Genomic DNA, 18001 nt, shown 5'->3' on the forward strand with positions numbered 1-18001 from the left:
ACCTGAGTCTGGGACAGGAATGACGCATGTGTAAAGGTGTCAAATAAGTCCCTTCCTAATTCCCTTGAACATTCAGACTTGCAAGAGTCTGTTATTATAACTTTATAATAAAACTAATCTTGGCCTATGTAGCATTGGTTTCCTAATCTGATCCAAAGTGACTGACAGGAGAATCATGTTGGAGCAATTGATCTCCAATATGAATAGAAGATTTAGAAATGGAATAGTCAGTTTGCAATATGGAGGTTGGATTTCTCTTTTTAAACATTTTTGATATTCTAACCATATAAAGACCAGCTTGATGGCATCAAGATCTCATGAGCAAAATAGGTGACATTCCATTCTGTGCTTCTTTTGAGACCAGCAGTTAAACTTGGATATGGGAGTTTTCATATATTTAAGAACTACTTTATGCTAAACCTGTATTTCTTACGTTGTGGTGGAACTCTGGAGAATGACTAGTTTTGTTTAGTAAGTAAAAACATTTCAATTTATCCCTGAGAAGATAGATTGAATGCATTAATATATTATTTTTCATTAATAATGCTACTTTTAATCAATAGCATTGCAAAATTTGAAAATGTACCAATTTCCTTTTCTAAAAATCAACTTTATTAAGATTAAAAAAGAGATAAAATACAACCTAACAGAAAAGGAAAAATTGGGGGAAAGGAGAGCAAAAAAGGGAAAAGTTAAAAAGTGACAAAAAGTATAATAACAATACTCTCAACTTTCTTTAGTACAGATAGAAATATATAGTAGAATAATATCTTTCTCTAAATTAAAACAAAAACATCATATAAAATAGAAATTAGACAATCAAAATAGCATCGTATGATATAAAACAAAGCAATATCTTACTCTAAGGTTAAATTTAAACATCAGAAATATACAGTATATACAGTATATCTAATAGTAAAAAATGAAAGTACACAATATTTCTGTAATCACAATAGATCATCAGATTTCATGCAATGTCACCCAAGGCCCCATCCCTTCCCTTCCCAGAGCTGCCTTGCAAGCAGGTGCCAAAACCAGGAAGGTTCAGAACTGGCAGGAATTTGACTACCTTCACAGAGTATGATCTCCTCTCCCCATTGAAGTGATGCCTGTCTATCTATTTGCATAGAACATGCTTTTGAACTGTTAGGTGGACAGAAGCTGAGACAAATGACAGGAGCTCATCCTGCCATACAGTGCTAGTATTCGAGCTGCCGTAGCAGAGACCATCTCCAGCATCATTAAGTCACTGAGCCACTCTCCCTTTACCTACAACACTGACTCGATAATTTTAGATTGTGGGATTTCCAATTCTGCTGTCAAAGCAACTAAACCTAAAAGAAATTCACTGTGAGCCAAAGAGTTTTAATCTGGTCAAAACTATTCAAAACTTTCTGTTGATAGCAGTAACAGTGCACACATGCACATTGATAGTCTTTCTTCCACTGGATACACTTGTAGGGGGTTTTGGCTGAGAGGGATGTGCATTGGCCAGGTTTGCCTCCTGCCACCTCCCATTCAGTGGTTGGAGGGCTTTAGGGTTGATTATCTCTGAAGTACACTGTGAGATTCTCTCCCCACCCAGCAAACATTGGAATCACTCTGTTTGGGACATTTCAGCCAAGACTGTGAGAGAGGATTTCTCTCACTCTGCTTTTGTAGTATATCTTGCAGAAGGTTTCTGTCAAACCTACAGAAATCCCTGTAGAAGCCTGATAGGCTGAAGCAGATAAAAAATAAAACAACTTTGGCCCAGCAAGGGAACTTCTATTTCTGGAAAAATAGAAATAAAGCAATTCTTTGAAGCTTCTCTACATCCTTATCATGGATACAGTCTAAAACTCTCCTTCCTTCTTTTCCTCTCTCCTTATTCCTCTTTAGCTGCTGCAGTGTTATATTATTGGATCTATTCAGTCTTTGATTTGAAAGTGAACAGGATTTATTCTGCTGATTCAGTAAGTGTCCTTGGAAGGATTGAATTAGTTGAATTTAAATAATAGGAGCGTGGCAAATACTGTCCTTAACATGAGGATTAAGAGAGAAGGACCTAGAAAATGACAGGTTAGTCTGATATTAACATCTGAGAATATTCTAGAATATGTAGTCATCAATGTAATGTGAGTGCAAAAAGGACAAATGTGGTTTCAGGTTACTTCCAAATAATGAGAAATAATTGTTTCACTTTATTGGGAAACTCCCACTCTGAGTACCATTTCCAGTTCCAGTCTCTTCTTAGAAACCTCCAGTGATGAAGTACCCACAATTTCTGAAGGCAAGCTGTTCCATTGGTTAATTGTTCAAACTTCCTAACAGTGAGAAAAGTTAACTAGTGGAATGCTTGCCTTCAGAAATTCTGGGTGCTTTATCACTGGAGATTTTATCACTTGTCTAAAATGGTGTAGGGTCTCCTGCAAGGTCCCTTTCAGCTCTATTCTATTCTACCATATTTTAAGGATTCCAATATAGTGGGATGTATTCAGAGAATAGCAGCAAGAAATTTCTGAAATTGAAAATTACCCATTCTTTTAACATGGTCTGATGCTCCTGCATAATTCATAGAAGAGAAAGAACTATAATAGAAAGAGATCTGCTTTTCTTTTATCCGGAGAATGAGATGAATTATGCAGGAACATGAGACAATGGAAAAAGATTGACAACTACCTAGTTACAGAAAATAAGACAGATTGAGCTTGGATCTATGTGATCTTGATCATGATTACTGCAGGAATGATTAAAAATAAAACCAGAAGCCTTCCATTAGTACTTTGCTTAACAATTAAACCCAGAAAGAAGTCTGGTGTGTGGTGTAGTTGGTTCACATGGTGTAGTAAGATGGAGGGTTTGTTGTCACTGTGTGTTGTGGGGGGTGGGAGCACAAAGGGAGGCTCAGCTAATCTCAATAGTTGTACTTTGACAATAAAGATTCATTCTGGAAAACATTGGAATTGGTAGGGAAAATACTGGGGAGAAAATTATTTAGAGCATTCTAGGCTGGTATCATTCAGGAATCATAGTTAAACCTTCACTCGTTTAAAATCTCTAATCAAGATTTAAGTCTGAGGGTGGAGGTGAAGAAGCTTTTAAATATTCATCCTGAAATGCTATCGAGGCAAGCAAGTTGACCATGCCTATTGTCAGATAGGATATCATGATCTTGATCAGGTTCATTGTGGAGGTGATGAAGGTAACTTCCTAGTCCCAACTACTGTTAAATTGGGCCTACTAATATTTGGCAACACAGTTAAGTTTTTTCAGATCATTTAACCATTGTTTTTGCTCAATTTATTTTTAGTCACAGACTATGGCAGGCAACTACTGGAGAGAACATCAAATTTTAAAAACAATGAAATTATTTTTCCAACCCAGTGAATTTGAGATTTAGTTTGAGGTTAATATAGTGAATTATTTTTCCTTCTCTGTACACTTTTATTCCAGAAGATTAAAGTCTAATGAGTTTTTATTACCATACAGCTTGGATCTGCAACTTTGATTTAAAGGATCATTACATAGGTAGCTAGCCTTATAAAATGGGTAGGTATTTTGCTTCAGGTCTTATTCTCTCTGTCTCTTTCTATCTCTACTGTATTGTTTGAACATCCCCATCTAGCTTCAGCTATGCAGTTTGGCATTCTTTCCATTGTTCTGGCATCATGGATACTTTTGGCTTCTCCAGGTAAGGCATATACAATCCACAAAATGATTACAGAATGATATAGTTGGAAATGTCTGGAGCTTGCATTCCGCAATATTGTGTTGATAATCTCATTGGTTTAGAAAACACCACACCATTTAACCCTTCTGTGTCCTCTAAATATGGGATTGAGTTAGCAATACAACATATTATCTGCAAAAATCCCAGAAGAAACAGAAAAGTCATCAAATCTGTGAAATACTATAGGCTCTAAGTCATTTTGGATGTAACCCAGTTTGACTTATTGCTTTAAGACAGATCTCCATTCTGCTTCACCAGTCTATTTTGATGAAGTTATGAGATCACACTTAGACTGAACTGGAATTCCCAACTGAGCCTTTGCAGAACCCTATCCATTAATACTGTACTGGGTGCCAGACGTTCCACAGTATTTCCCCCTCTTTAGACTGTCCTTGCTCTAGGCCAGGGGAAGGCAATCTCAGCTCTTTTATGACTCATGGACTTCAACTCCCAGAATTCCTGAGCCAGCCAAGCTGGCTCAGGAATTCTGGGAGTTGAAGTCCATGAGTCATAAAAGAGCTGAGGTTGCCTACCCCTGCTCTAGGCTAGCTATTAATTACAAACAGTTTTCAGGAAATTTATACTTCTGCTTATTTTGAGAACTATCAGTCTTAAGAAAAAGCATTTAAAAGTATTGTGGATGTGACATATAAACCATAAGGGTTTTATGTGTTCCTTGATTCTAAAAAAAGAACACCTACAACATCTAGGATATATATCATATATACTGAGATTACTGTGACACTAAATCCTTTTCTGAGTTTAAAATTCTTCTCTTTGTCTCCTCTGTTCTTTTAAATATAGGAGGTACAGTAACATGATTAATTGAGTGTCATCAAGTAGTTTTTGAGTCTGTGACCACATAAATAGATTTTCTCTATGATGAATTTTTCATAACTTAGTCTTTCAACTCTTCCAATGGAGCCCCACTAATGTAATATAATTGAGTTAATTCATCTTGCTGCTGGTCCTCATATTTTTGTATTTTCATATTCCTCATATTCTCTTTTATTCCATACTTCCCAGCATTGAAATCCTTTCCAGAGAGTTAGGCCTTTGCATAATGTGTCCAAAATACAATAATTTCATCCTGGTCATTTGTGCTTCAAGTGAGAACTCTAAGTTGATTTGCTCAAAGATCCATTAGTTTATTTTCTTGGCTGACCATGGTATTCTTGGAAGTCCTGTCCAATAGAAAGCTCAAAAATATCTGTACTTTTCCTATCTTGATTCTTCAAAGTCCAACATTTGCTTCTATAGAGGATCAACAGAAAATACTATAGTTTGCACAATTCTGAAATTTTTAGAAATAGATACAGGACATCATAGTATTTGAATATCTAAGTTCTTTGTGGGTATTTTATCAGATGGTAGTCTGCAAAATATTTTTCACTGTTTTTTTCCTTTATTGTTGATAGTTTATCTCAAAATGCAGAAATTGCCCTTCACTTTTATATCTTCATTGTCAATGCTAAGACTGTTTGTTCTACTTATCATCATTTGTCAGGCCTTCTTTACATCTAATTTTAGTCCCATTTTTCACTGTGCTTCTTGACTTCTATTACTAGGGCTTGCAGATTCATTACATTTTCTGCTACCAGGTTAGTGTCATGTGCTTCATTTTGGTTTCCATACAATCCAACTATGTTTTTCTCTTTCATTTTTCCAATTTGGCATTCCAGTTCCCTATCACATGCAGCATATCTTGCTTGCATTAATTTTTAATTTAATTTAATAATATTTCTATACCGCCCTTCTCCCTGAGGACTCAGGGCGGTTCACAGGGCAAAAGTAGAATACAAAATACAAACATTAAAAAGAGATTAAATAATTGCCCAAGTTTAAAACAATTACTATTCAATTATAAAACCCCAAAGATAAAATTAAGAATACAAAAAATAAAAAACCCCACCAATCCCCATCAGGCTAGGCCGGCTTGTACAAACAAAAACGTCTTGAGATCGCGACGAAAGGAGCGAAGATCGGGCGCCATCCGGAGCTCTACCGGTAACTGATTCCACAGCTCCGGAGCGCCCACAGAGAAGGATCTCCCCCTGGGGGCCACCAATCGACATTCTCTGATCGGTGGCACCCTGAGGAGGCCCTCTCTGTGGGAACGCACAGGGCGCAGGGAGCTTGATGCCGGCAGCAGATGTTCCCTGAGCATGAAGTGTCGATTTCAAATTAAACTGGATAATAAAATGCATAAAATTCATACTCCTCTTCTTCTACATGTGTAGTTGGAGCATAAACCTGAATGACTGTTATGTTAAAGAACTGTCCATTAAGGCTCTGTAATAGCACCTACACTATGCAACTTATACATATCAGATATGCCAGTGACAAGGGGATGCAAGTTTAGATACGATGATGATTTGACCATAGCAGTACAAGAAAAATACATGGAGGTGTCCAGAGATCTTAAATCTTGGGAAAATTCTTCACTGACTGGAAGCTCACTCCTAGCACCAGCAAAAGAGTAGCACATGCTTCCACCTTAACAACAAATTAACATGTGAAGCCCCGAAGGTCTATTTAAACAACTTACTCCCCTACAATCACCATCCAAAGTACCTTGGAATAATATTGGGTTGGACTTTTTCCTATAAAATACACTTAGAGACTACAACAGCAAAAATCAATACTGGGAACAACATACTCCAGAAATTATGAGGAATTAAATGGGAAGCTTCGGTTGCCACCCTCAAGTTATCAGCCTTAGGCTTGGTCTACTTCACAGCAGAATACTGTGTCCCTATATGGCTTAACAGCTGCCATACTAGTAAGTTAGATGCCAGACTCAACGACACCATGAGAATTATAAGCAGATGTATTAAAATCACTCCGACTTGCTGGCTTCTGTTCTGAGCCAGATAGCACTGCCAGCTTTCAAAAGTAAGATGCACTAGTGAGAGAATACAGAAAAATTATGAACAACTCACTCCTACCATGCATGCCAACCTTCCTCATATGTCAGACAGAAGACTTAAATCCAGGAAAGCCCCACTGGCACTTGCACAATATCTGCCCAACAACTTTAACATCGATTCCCAATGGAGAGCCAAATAGGTTGCTGAACACCCAGACATAGGAAAACATATAAATGACCCCACAAAAAAGTTGTCAAGGGTTTGAACTACCACATTAACAATGGACAATCCTGAATAGGATTCACAACTCACATAGCATCTGCCAGTACTCACTTTATAAATGGGGCAAGGTATCCTCCCTCAGTGTGACTGCAGAGTCCCAGGTCAAACTGTAGATAACATCTTGACAAACTGTAAACTGAGGGCATGTTCTGGTCCAGTATCTGATTTTTTAAAAATATAAACAATGCTGCACTTCAATGGTTAGATGGCCTAGACATTGGTATTTGAACTAGATCTTTTTAACATTTATATTTTATTGTATTTTACTAATCTAGATGATAATATTTATTGCTAATTGCATAAGTTAATATGCCATACAATAAATAAACTATTAAGTCTAATTGATATTATCTGATCATTAATTATATTGTATATCTTTTTTGCTATACACTTCCTAACTATAAAAGAAACACCATTCCTTCTTTGTTTACATGATCTGAGAAATAAATGTTGTGATGTTCTGACTGAAGGTGTCCAGTTAGAGTCCATCTCAGTTCATTGATGCCTAAAATCAAATTGTAGTATTTTCATTTTATTTTCCACTGTTGAGCTTTCCTGTGTTCATGCTTCATATGTTCTAAATTGCCCTTTTCGTTCCATATTTGCAGGTCAGTAATTAGATGTTATGAATGCTCTAATCATGTCATGCCATAAACATCAGTAGTACTTCAAATGATCATCAGTTCTTCTTCAGTAGCATGTAGAATGATGGGGCCCATCCTTCACTATTATACGGTCAAACATTTTATATTTACTAACCATGTTGTTTTCTTGGTAAAAATACAGAAGTGGTTTCCTATTGCCTTCTTTCATGCAATATGAATTGATAAGGAATTCATAAAAATGCATGATCACAATGCTTAAACATTTTATTAATTACCGTGATATAACTTAAATGACAGAAAAATAAGTTTCTTTAAGATTACAATTTAGGCCACCCACTGTTGTATGGTTTTAGGCTTTGTTAGACTTCTACATCACTGCACATCAGTATGCATCTATCATTCGTAGGCAGTGCATAACTGTTGCTATTCTGACTAGCAGGTACTCAAACAACAAAGCACAAAAAATGTAGAAGACAGCAGGAAACAGTTGCTTCCACTTTTCTTTGCATCCTTTAGGTCTTCCCTCAAAATTATTCCAATTTCCTCCCATGAATTGTCTCTTACCATGATTTTTTGTAATAGTAGTTAGCTATTACATCACATAATTGTTTATATCTCCTCAGCTCATTGGCAAGTCTCTCCTTTAGCAGTTCCATTTTGCCATTTGAATTTGTCTTGACTTCCTCCTGCATCCTAACAGGAAGTCAGATCAATCAAAAGCATGCAGGACACACATCTCCATACAATAAGTAGTTGATATTTGGGAGGTATATTTGTTGACTTGTTTGCAACCATTTGCAACCTACACTCACTGTTATGATCCAGGGTTGGTGCACAAGCAACACGTGCTTGATGGAGGCTTGTCAGCATTTATTCAATCACCATCCCCCCAAATCGCCACAATCCAGCAATTCTCAGTCCATTCCCAAAGTTTCTGTGCACAGTTTACACCTGCAGTTCAAGAGCAAGGTGCAAACACATGTGCACACACATACTTTGTGCAATTCCCCAGCAGTGGAAGTCCAAGGGAACAGCAATGCTCCTGGAGCAAAACAGGATCTCAAACTTGGCAAAGTTCACAACCGATGCCTTGGAACTTCGTGGCATGGAGAGTCCACCAGGAATGCAGCAAAAATCCAGAACAGAGCTGTGTTGCTGTTATCCCGCAGATGTCAAGGAAAAAGAATCAAACACCAGTTAACAACCGCAAGGATTCTGGAGCAAAGTTCTTCTTGAAGCTGTGGAGAGTGTTGCCGCAAAATACAACACTTGTTCCTGACAAAAGCCACTCCCCACAGTATCTCCTTAAATGCTACTTTCCATGTGATCCTCGGGAGGAAGGGTTGGGCACCCTCCTCCCGAGTAGTTGGATCTCCCTTTGCTGATTCTGCCTCCTCTCCATTCTCCACACTTGGGGATCAGGCAGAGGAGGCATTTGCTTGTCTCCAAAGCTCTGCCACTCCTCTGCTCCACTGCCTGCCTTTGCCATATCCGGCCCTCTTCCTTGGTCAGTCTGTGCTCTCTCTTCCTCCCTGTTTACTCTTCTGAGGCCTGAGGGACCCGGCACTGCCTTCATCCTCATCCCCAGGTCATTTGCATCCTCATGGGCCATAGGAACTGCACCATCCCCCTCTGTTGGTCCCAGGCTCCAGCTTCTCCTCCTCCTTGGGCCCAGGCTCCAATGAGTCCATGACACTCACCCCTTTGCAGCATAGATATGCATCAACATCTATATGCAGTTGCAGACAAAATCAAGCTTTAGAAAGTTGCATTAAACCATAGTATATATTTTTTTATTTCAGGTAAATCCACCCATTGAAAAAAATAATTACATTTTCTTACTCTGAGTTTAGGACATAAATCTATGTGAATATAGCCACTGGTGTATATTTTATTAAGAATGGACATATTTTAAAAAGTTGATATAGAGATTTATTTGCATCTTATCTCATCCCATCCCAAGGATGAATAACAACCAGCCAATGAATGTGATCTTTAGTATGTTTAACTAAAATTTAACTGAACTACTTTATTTCCTTAGGATGTGCCGTAAGAACAGAACCAATAGAAACTAAAGCAGACTGCAGTGCAATTAAGGGCTTTTGTACAAATGATTCTGAATGTAATACCCCATATCCCATCCAGGGAACATGTGGGAAAGGCACTTTGTGTTGTCTCAAGTAAGATTTTTTTTTAAACTCTTACAAATGAAATATATATTCTATTTCAAAATTGTATTTTTCTTGCTCTCCAAAGAAAAATAATTACTAGTTCATTGCATGTATTGCAGACTCATGTATTATTAATATTTTCTATTGACAAAATTTCCAAATAGGTGGTACAGGAGAAAAACATTAAAAAATACTAAAAATACTAAATTGTAAGACAAATCATATTTTATTTAAATATTTAATTAAATTTTTATACTGCCCTATTCCCGAAGGACTCAGGGCGGTTTACAGGGCAGCATAAAATACAATATAAAAATAGTATAAAATTAAAATAGATTAAATTACTTAAGCCCAACAATTAAAACAATACTAAAGCTAAAACCCCTTCAGTCCAGGCCTGATAGATCAAAAAACCAGGTTTTCAGGTCCCAGCGAAATGAACACAGATCGGGGGCGGTCCGAAGTTCCACTGGTAAATCATTCCAAAGGGCAGGCACGCCCACAGAGAATGCCCTCCCCTGGCGATCACCCGCCAGCACTCCTTAACCGCCGGCACCCTGAGAAGGCCCTCCCTGTGGGAGCACACAGGATGATGGGAACTTGATGCCGGCAGCAGGTGTTCCCTTAGATAATCCGGACCCAAGCCATTTAGAGCTTTATAGGTCATTACCAGCACCTTGAATCTTACCTGGAGGGCAACCGGAAGCCAATGCAGCTCACGGAGAAGAGGTGTTACACAGGAGTATCGGGAAACTCCCATAACAACTCACGCGGCTGCATTCTGCACCAGTTGAAGCCTACGCATGGTCCTCAAGGGCAGCCCCATGTAGAGAGCGTTGCAGTAGTCTAGCCGGGAGGTCACGAGCGCATGGGTTACTGTGCTAGGGCATCTCGGTCCAGATAGGGCCACAACTGGTGCACCAGACGAAGCTGGGCAAAAGCCCCCTTGGTCACGGCTCCTATATGGTCTTCGAAATTGAGCCATGAATCCAAGAGGACGCCCAAGTTGTGAGCCCTATCGACGGGGGGTAACACCTCACCCCCCATCATTAGTGATGGAACAACCTGGTTAACCTGAGATGCCGGTATGCACAGCCACTCAGTCTTGGCAGGATTGAGACGAAGCCTGTTTCTCCCCATCCAAACCCGGACTGCCTCCAGGCAATTGGATATCACGTCGAGTGCATCACTGGGTTGGTTCGGGGTGGAAAGAAAAAGTTGGGTATCATCAGCGTACTGATGATACCCCACCCCGAAACCACAAATGAGCTTGCCCAGCAGTTTCATGTAGATGTTGAACAGGAGGGGAGAGAGGACCGACCCCTGAGGGACTCCACAAATGAGAGATCTCGGGGCGAACCTCTGCCCTCCTGTCAACACCGACTGTGAGCGGTCCAGGAGGTAGGAGGAGAACCACCACAAAATGGTGCCTCCCACTCCCAACCCCCTGAGACGCTGCAGTAGGATACCATGGAGGAACAGGCTTCAGCTCAACCCTGACAAGACTGAGTGGCTGTGCGTGCCGGCATCTCGGGAAATGCAGATTATTCCATCTCTTACTATGGGGGGTGAGTTATTACACCCTGTAGATTGGGCTCGCAACTTGGGGGTCCTCCTAGATTCACAGCTCTCCTTAGAAGACCATATAGGAGCTGTGACTAGGGGGGCCTTCACCCAGGTTCGCCTGGTGCGCCAGTTGCGGCCCTATCTAGACCGGGATGCCTTGCGTACAGTCACTCATGCGCTCGTGACCTCTCATTTGGACTACTGCAATGCTCTCTACATGGGGCTACCCTTGAGGACCACTCAGAGGCTTCAGCTGGTGCAGAATGCAGCCACACGAGTAGTGTTGGGGGTCTCCCGATACTCCCATGTTACACCTCTGCTCCGCGAGCTGCATTGGCTGCCACTTGCCCTCCGGGTGAGATTCAAGGTGCTGGTAATGACCTTTAAAGCCCTACATGACATGGGTCCGGATTACCTATGGCAGCACCTTCTGCCGGCGTCAACCTCCCTCCGTCCAGTGCGCTCCCACAGAGTGGGAGGTGCCTCAGGGTGCCTCCGATCAGAGAATGTCAATTGGTGGCCCCCAGGGGGAGGGCGTTCTCTGTGGGTGCGCCAGACCTATGGAACCACTTGCCAGTTGAACTCCGGACGGACCCCGACCTTCGCTCCTTCTGACGCGATCTAAAAACTTATTTATTTGAACAATCCAGCCTGGTCTGATGGGGTTGGGGTTTGGATTTGGTTTTAATATTGTTATTAATCATTGTATTATATTGGGCATAATTATTTAATTCTTTTTTAACTTTTGTATGTATATTTCAATATTTATTGCCCTGTACACCGCCCTGAGTCCTTCGGGAGAAGGGCAGAATAAAAATTTTATAAATATAAATATAAATATAATATGGTCGATGGTATCGAAAGTCGCTGGGAGATCTAAAAGGACTAGGACAGAGGTACATCCCCTGTCCCGAGCCCGCTATAGATCATTCACCAGTGCGACCAATGCCGTCTCCGTGCTGTACCCGGGCCTGAAACCCGATTGGTACGGTTCAAGATAATCAGTTTCCTCCAGGAACAGAGGAAGCCAAAAAGCGGAGGTTGGAGACCGGATGGTAGTTATTTAAAACAGCTGGGTCCAGGGCATGCTTCTTGAGGAGGGGTCTCACCACCGCCTCCTTCAAGGCAGCAGGGAAGATACCCTCCTTCAAGGAAGCAGATATTACTGCCTGGAACCAGCCTCGTGTCTCTTCCCGAGCCGCATAAACCAGCCAGGAGGGGCACGGGTCCAGTAAACAAGTGGTGGAGCTCAGCCTTCTCATGATCCTGTCCATGTCATCGGGGGAAACAGGATTGAACTCAGTCCACATAACATGCTCAAGACCGCTTGATTCCTCCATGCCTTACTCTGCCCAGTCAGAGTCCAAACCGGTCCGGATCTGAGCGATTTTGTCCTCCAGATGATGATTAAACTCCTCAGCCCGTCCCTGTAAGGGATCCTCCCTCATCTCCCGATTAAGGAGAGAGCGAGTCACCTTAAACAGGGCGACTGGGCGATTATCTGCGGACGCGATGAGGGCAGTGAAGTAATTAGACTTCACCGTCCTCATCGCAGTGAGATAAGACCTTGTAAAGGCTCTTAGTCGCAATCGGTCAGATTCAGACCGGATGGATCTCGAACCGCTCTCTAGACCCCGTCTCCGATGCTTCATCTCCCGGAGCTCCACAGATAACCATGGGGCCCAACGGGATCTGTGCCGGGTCTGGGGTCGCAAGGGTACAACACAGTCAAGTGCCTCGGTGGCCGCTCTTTCCCAGGCATCCACCAAGGCATTGACCGGGCTGTGAGTGAGGGAGCTAGGTAAGGACCCAAGCACCATCTGGAACCGTTCTGGGTCCATTAGGTGCCCGGGACGGAACCACCTGGTCGGTTCCACAGCCCAGCAGCGGGGGGTGGCACAATGGAAGACCAGTCGCAGGAGATAATGATCGGACCATGACAGGGGGACAATAGTTGGCAAGCCCCCTCCCAGATCATCTAAACATTGACCAGATAGAAAAATCAGGTCAAGAGTGTGACCCGCCCCATGAGTCGGGCCCTGAATTACTTGGGTCAGGTCCATGGCCGTCATGGAAGCCATGAACTCCTGAGCTAACTCTGACGACTCTCCCAGGGAAGGCAGGTTGAAGTCACCCAGAACTATAAGTCTGGGAAACTCCACCGTCAACCCTGAGAGGGTGTCGAGCAGCTCAGGCAGGGACATTGCTACACAGCTGGGTGCCAGGTATGTTAGCAAAAGGCCCAACTGAGCCCGAGGGCCACATCTCATGAGAAGGGACTCACTCCCGCCTATCTGGACAACAGTGGTCTCCCGTGGACATAAGGTCTCCCGTATAACCACCACCGCCACCCCACCGCCCCTGCCCTGAGCCCGAGGCTGATGTAGCACACAGAAACCCAGAGGGCACAGTTCAACCAGAGGGACACCACCCTCTGGGCCCAACCAGGTCTCCGTAATGCATGCCACATCCGCGTGTTCCTCCTCGATCAATTCCCAGACGAGGGGAGCCTTGTTCACAACGGATCTGGCATTAAAATACACCAGTCTGAGCTCAGGGTTCTGGTCCCCCTCACCCCTGGACAAAAGGGTACTAACCGGAGGGTTGGAACACGCCACCGCTCGAAAACAGCAGGGGCGTGGTCCCAGATATTGATACGGCCGTCCATGTAACCGCCTGCTGCCATTCCCAATCGTCGTGGGGATTTGGATATATATTGTATATACTTCTTATTTTCTAACAAGGCAATATTTTTTCCTAATGTACTAAAATCCCTGAAATTAAAAAGGACATGGAACCTAGTTGTGATTCATATTTAGAGGAAAATAATTATGGACAAAGTTTTAAAACCATGTATTTTTAGGGGGGAAAATCCTTGATTGTTTAATAGTGTTATATTTCCTAATAGAGAGAAGTGTTGTTTTTTTCTGTTTATTGTTCCCAGCCTTTGCATGTGAATAGAGTTAATTGGCTAGCACTAATTTTGTCTAGATGCAGATTCGAGAATATGTATTTAGGGATTACATAGTCGCTTAGTCATTATGCTGTGATTGCTTCATACATTTATTGCCTCATTTATTCAGTTTATATGGCATTCCATAGGCCAACCCTAACCCTTCCAAGGTTGGTAAAATGAGGACCCAGATTGTTGGGGGCAATTTGCTGACTCTGTAAACTACTTAGAGAGGGTTATAAAGCACTATAAAGCAGTATATAAAACTTAAGTGCTATTGCTAAAGGCTATTAAAACACACTGTGTCCTACAAAAGACAGCTAACGTGAGTAAATGGTTACTTCCCCTTTTTGTGTTGCTCACATTTTCTTTCCTGGCAATTCTGAAAGAGTCACAATAGCCTAGTTTTCACATTGTTTCCAAAGGGACATAGCTACAATGCATTGCAAAAATTCAAATAAAAAAGTTCTAACATATTTTCCTATATATATTGCTCTGTCATCTTCACTGATTTTCAAGGACCTATAGCACTGGCATTTGCCATTAAAGGTCTTAATGGCTTGATTCAGTGGTGGGATTCAAATACCTGAACAACAGGGGCCTGGGCTGCAGATGGCTAGAACGGACTTCCGGAAGTGCATCAACGCATTTTTGGTAGGCCATTCTTGGCCTGGGAAGCCTCCTCCAGGCCTCCAATGCCTAGAACAGACTTCCAGAAGTCTGAGGCCTAGAAGCCAGCCAGTTCTCCGAATTCAAGTAAATTTAGCTACTGGTTCTCCCAAACTGCTGCAAATCAGCTGAATCCCATGACTGCCTTAATTACAATACTATATATATACATACTGTGTTTCCCTGAAAATAAGCCCTACCCCAAAAATAAGCCCTGCCCTAAAAAATAAGTCCTAGTTTTGGGATGAGGCAGACAAAAATAAAGCTAGGGGGGGCAGAGCTGCCCCATGCATCCCACACCCATTTACCTGGCAGCCAGCCCACTTCTTCTGAGGCATCTTCTGCAGCCAGGCCTAAAATTCTCAGTCATAGGCCTTTCCAGAAGGCCTGTGCAGCTAAGAACCATAGCTCAGTTCTGCAAGACCTCTGCAACCAAGGATTGAGCTATGAATTGAATCCATAGCTCAATACTCGGCTGCATAGGCCTTCCAGAAAGGCCTGGCTGCAAAATGCAGACAGGAATGCAACTGCAGAATGAAGCTACTTCTTCAGCCCCAGAAGAAGTAGACATGCTGGGAGCAGCTGTTGGTGCTGGAGGTGAGTAAGAAATCCCCTGAAAGTAAGACCTGGCACCTCTTTTGGAGGCAAAAAAATAAAAATAAAACCCGGTCTTACTTTCAGGGAAACATGGTAACTACTTCAGTTAGAAATTTATCTTTTGAGATCCTTCTAATCTCTCCAACTTGATTGGATGGTCAAATCAGGTTGATAGAGTAATGCATTTCCTCTGACAATGGTACCTTATTTCACCATTGTTTAATGACTCCTGAACCATTTTTAAGCACAATTCAAAATGCTTTTTATGATTTGAGAATAGATTTTTCCATAATGTTGCTTACCTTGATTTAATGTCACAGTTGGACATCTCTCCCAAATGATATATGGTAAAAAGCAGTCTTGGAAAAGTAATCTATAGTGTTGGAGAAGTAGCTAGCCAAACCTTATGTTTGTTTGTTTGGTTTTTTAAAATTCAGCTTCTATTATTTGTTGTATTGGATTGCTGTACTTGGATCATTCAGATTCCCAGATAAATTTACTGACTGCTGGAATTTAATTTAATTAAAAGGAAATCTATGTGGCAACATAGACATTTTTAAAATAATTGCTGATTTGTTTGTAATTATTACATTTTTATCCTTCTTTCAAAAAAAGTCAACTCAAGGTAATGTACATATTTAATATCTCCTATTTTTCCCACAACAACAACCTTATGAGGTGCATTGTGCTGAGAGAAAATGATTTGTCCAAAGTCACCAGTTGACATTTGCACCTAATGGAGGCCTGCAAATCGCAATCTTCTGATTTCAAGGCTAGCTTTTTAACCACTGCACTGAACTGATTCTCTATTGTCTTCTTTCTATTATTATGTCACTATAAACAAGAACCAAACTGACAGAAGGGAAGTTCAAAAGTAATGTTAGAAAGTATTACATCACAGAAAGAGTAGCTGAAGCTTGGAATTATGTTTACTATTTTTCTACAGATTTGGACAATAGTAAAGAAGGAAGTTTGAAGAATCCTCCATTTCAGCAAAAAAAATCTATTTACCTTCTTGAGTGATCTTTTCAGCTTATACAGTAGAACATATCATCATGGGATGTAAATCATTTATTAATTTTGAACATTTTTTTGTGAAAGATTGCTTTTTTAAAATAAACTTACCTTACTGAAATATATACATGGATTTTTTTATTTGCATCCCATCTTTATTATTTTTACAAATCTTAAGTCAGTGAACATATTGAATACGCTTTCCTTCTCCTATTTTCCCCACAACAATACCTTGTGAGTGGGTTGGGATACTGTGAGGTAGGGTGGGTTGAGAAAAGTGATTGGCCTATAATCACCCAGCTGGTTTTCATAGCTAAGATGGGACTTGAGGCCATTATCTCCTGCTTTCTAGCCTGCTGCTTTAACCATCAGACCAAATTGCCTTTCTGTGTGGATCAATGCTATACAAACCATACTCAACAAGTAGTCCTCAATGGCCCTACTGTTGTGATTCCATGCCAGCCAGTGATCCCGGCAGCTGAGTCCGGGGAATCAGAGGAGGAGGAAGAGGGGCCTGCGGAGCCATTAGAGTCGGAGGAAGGCTCTGATGAGCTACAGGACTTACAAAGTGAAGAAGAACCTGGCCTCTCCATTTGTGATCAAGTTGAAAGCCAGCTGTGCTGGCAGGCTGAGTCAGACTCGGAGGAAGCAAAGCTGGAAGATCTCAGAAATGCTCATAAACACAGACAGGTCACATGAGTAGGGCAAAGGGAGGCAATCGGGTAACTCCAGGGGAGAAGGAGAAAGCACTGAGAAGCCACGCCTTGGGGGCTGCATAACAAAAAGGGGATTGGTGGGTAGGGCTGGTTGCTGGAGGCAACCGTTTGCAAAGAACTTCTGTGTCAAGAGATGATGGTCTGTTTATTTTACCAGTGAGTTATTTCCTGTTGGCTTGTGCTCCATTTTGTTTGTAGACAAGGTCTGTAACTTGTGTACGGTCACTCATGCGCTCGTGACCTCTCGCCTAGACTACTGTAACGCTCTCTACATGGGACTTCCCTTGAAGACTACTCGGAGGCTCCAACTGGTACAGAATGCGGCCGCGAGAGTTGTCTTGGGAGTTTCCCGGTACTCCCATGTTACACCTTTGCTCCGTGAGCTGCATTGGTTGCCAGTTGTCTTCCGGGTAAGGTTCAAGGTTTTGGTTATGATCTTTAAGTCCCTACATGGCATGGGTCCGCGATACCTCGAGGACCACCTGCTGCCGGCGTCGACTCCCCTCCGCCCTGTGCGCGCCCACAGAGAGGGCCTCCTCAGGGTGCCTCCTGTCAAGGAATGTCGACTGGTGGCCCCCAGGGGGAGGGCCTTCTCTGTGGGTGCTCCGGCGTTATGGAATCAACTGCCGGTCGAGCTCCGGATGGCATCAGACCTCCGATCCTTCCGTCGCGGGTTGAAGACCCATTTATTTGAACTAGCGGGTCTGGCCTGATGGGGGTACTTGGGTTTTTTATTGGTTTGTTTTAGTATTCTGGTTTTAACTTGGGCATTAATTTAATTATTTTTTAATGTTTGTATTGGTGTTTATATTTATGCCCTGTGAACCGCCCTGAGTCCCTTTGGGA

This window comes from Vipera ursinii (genome assembly GCF_947247035.1).
Source record: "Vipera ursinii genome assembly, chromosome: 1".
NCBI classification, from domain to species: domain Eukaryota; kingdom Metazoa; phylum Chordata; class Lepidosauria; order Squamata; family Viperidae; genus Vipera; species Vipera ursinii.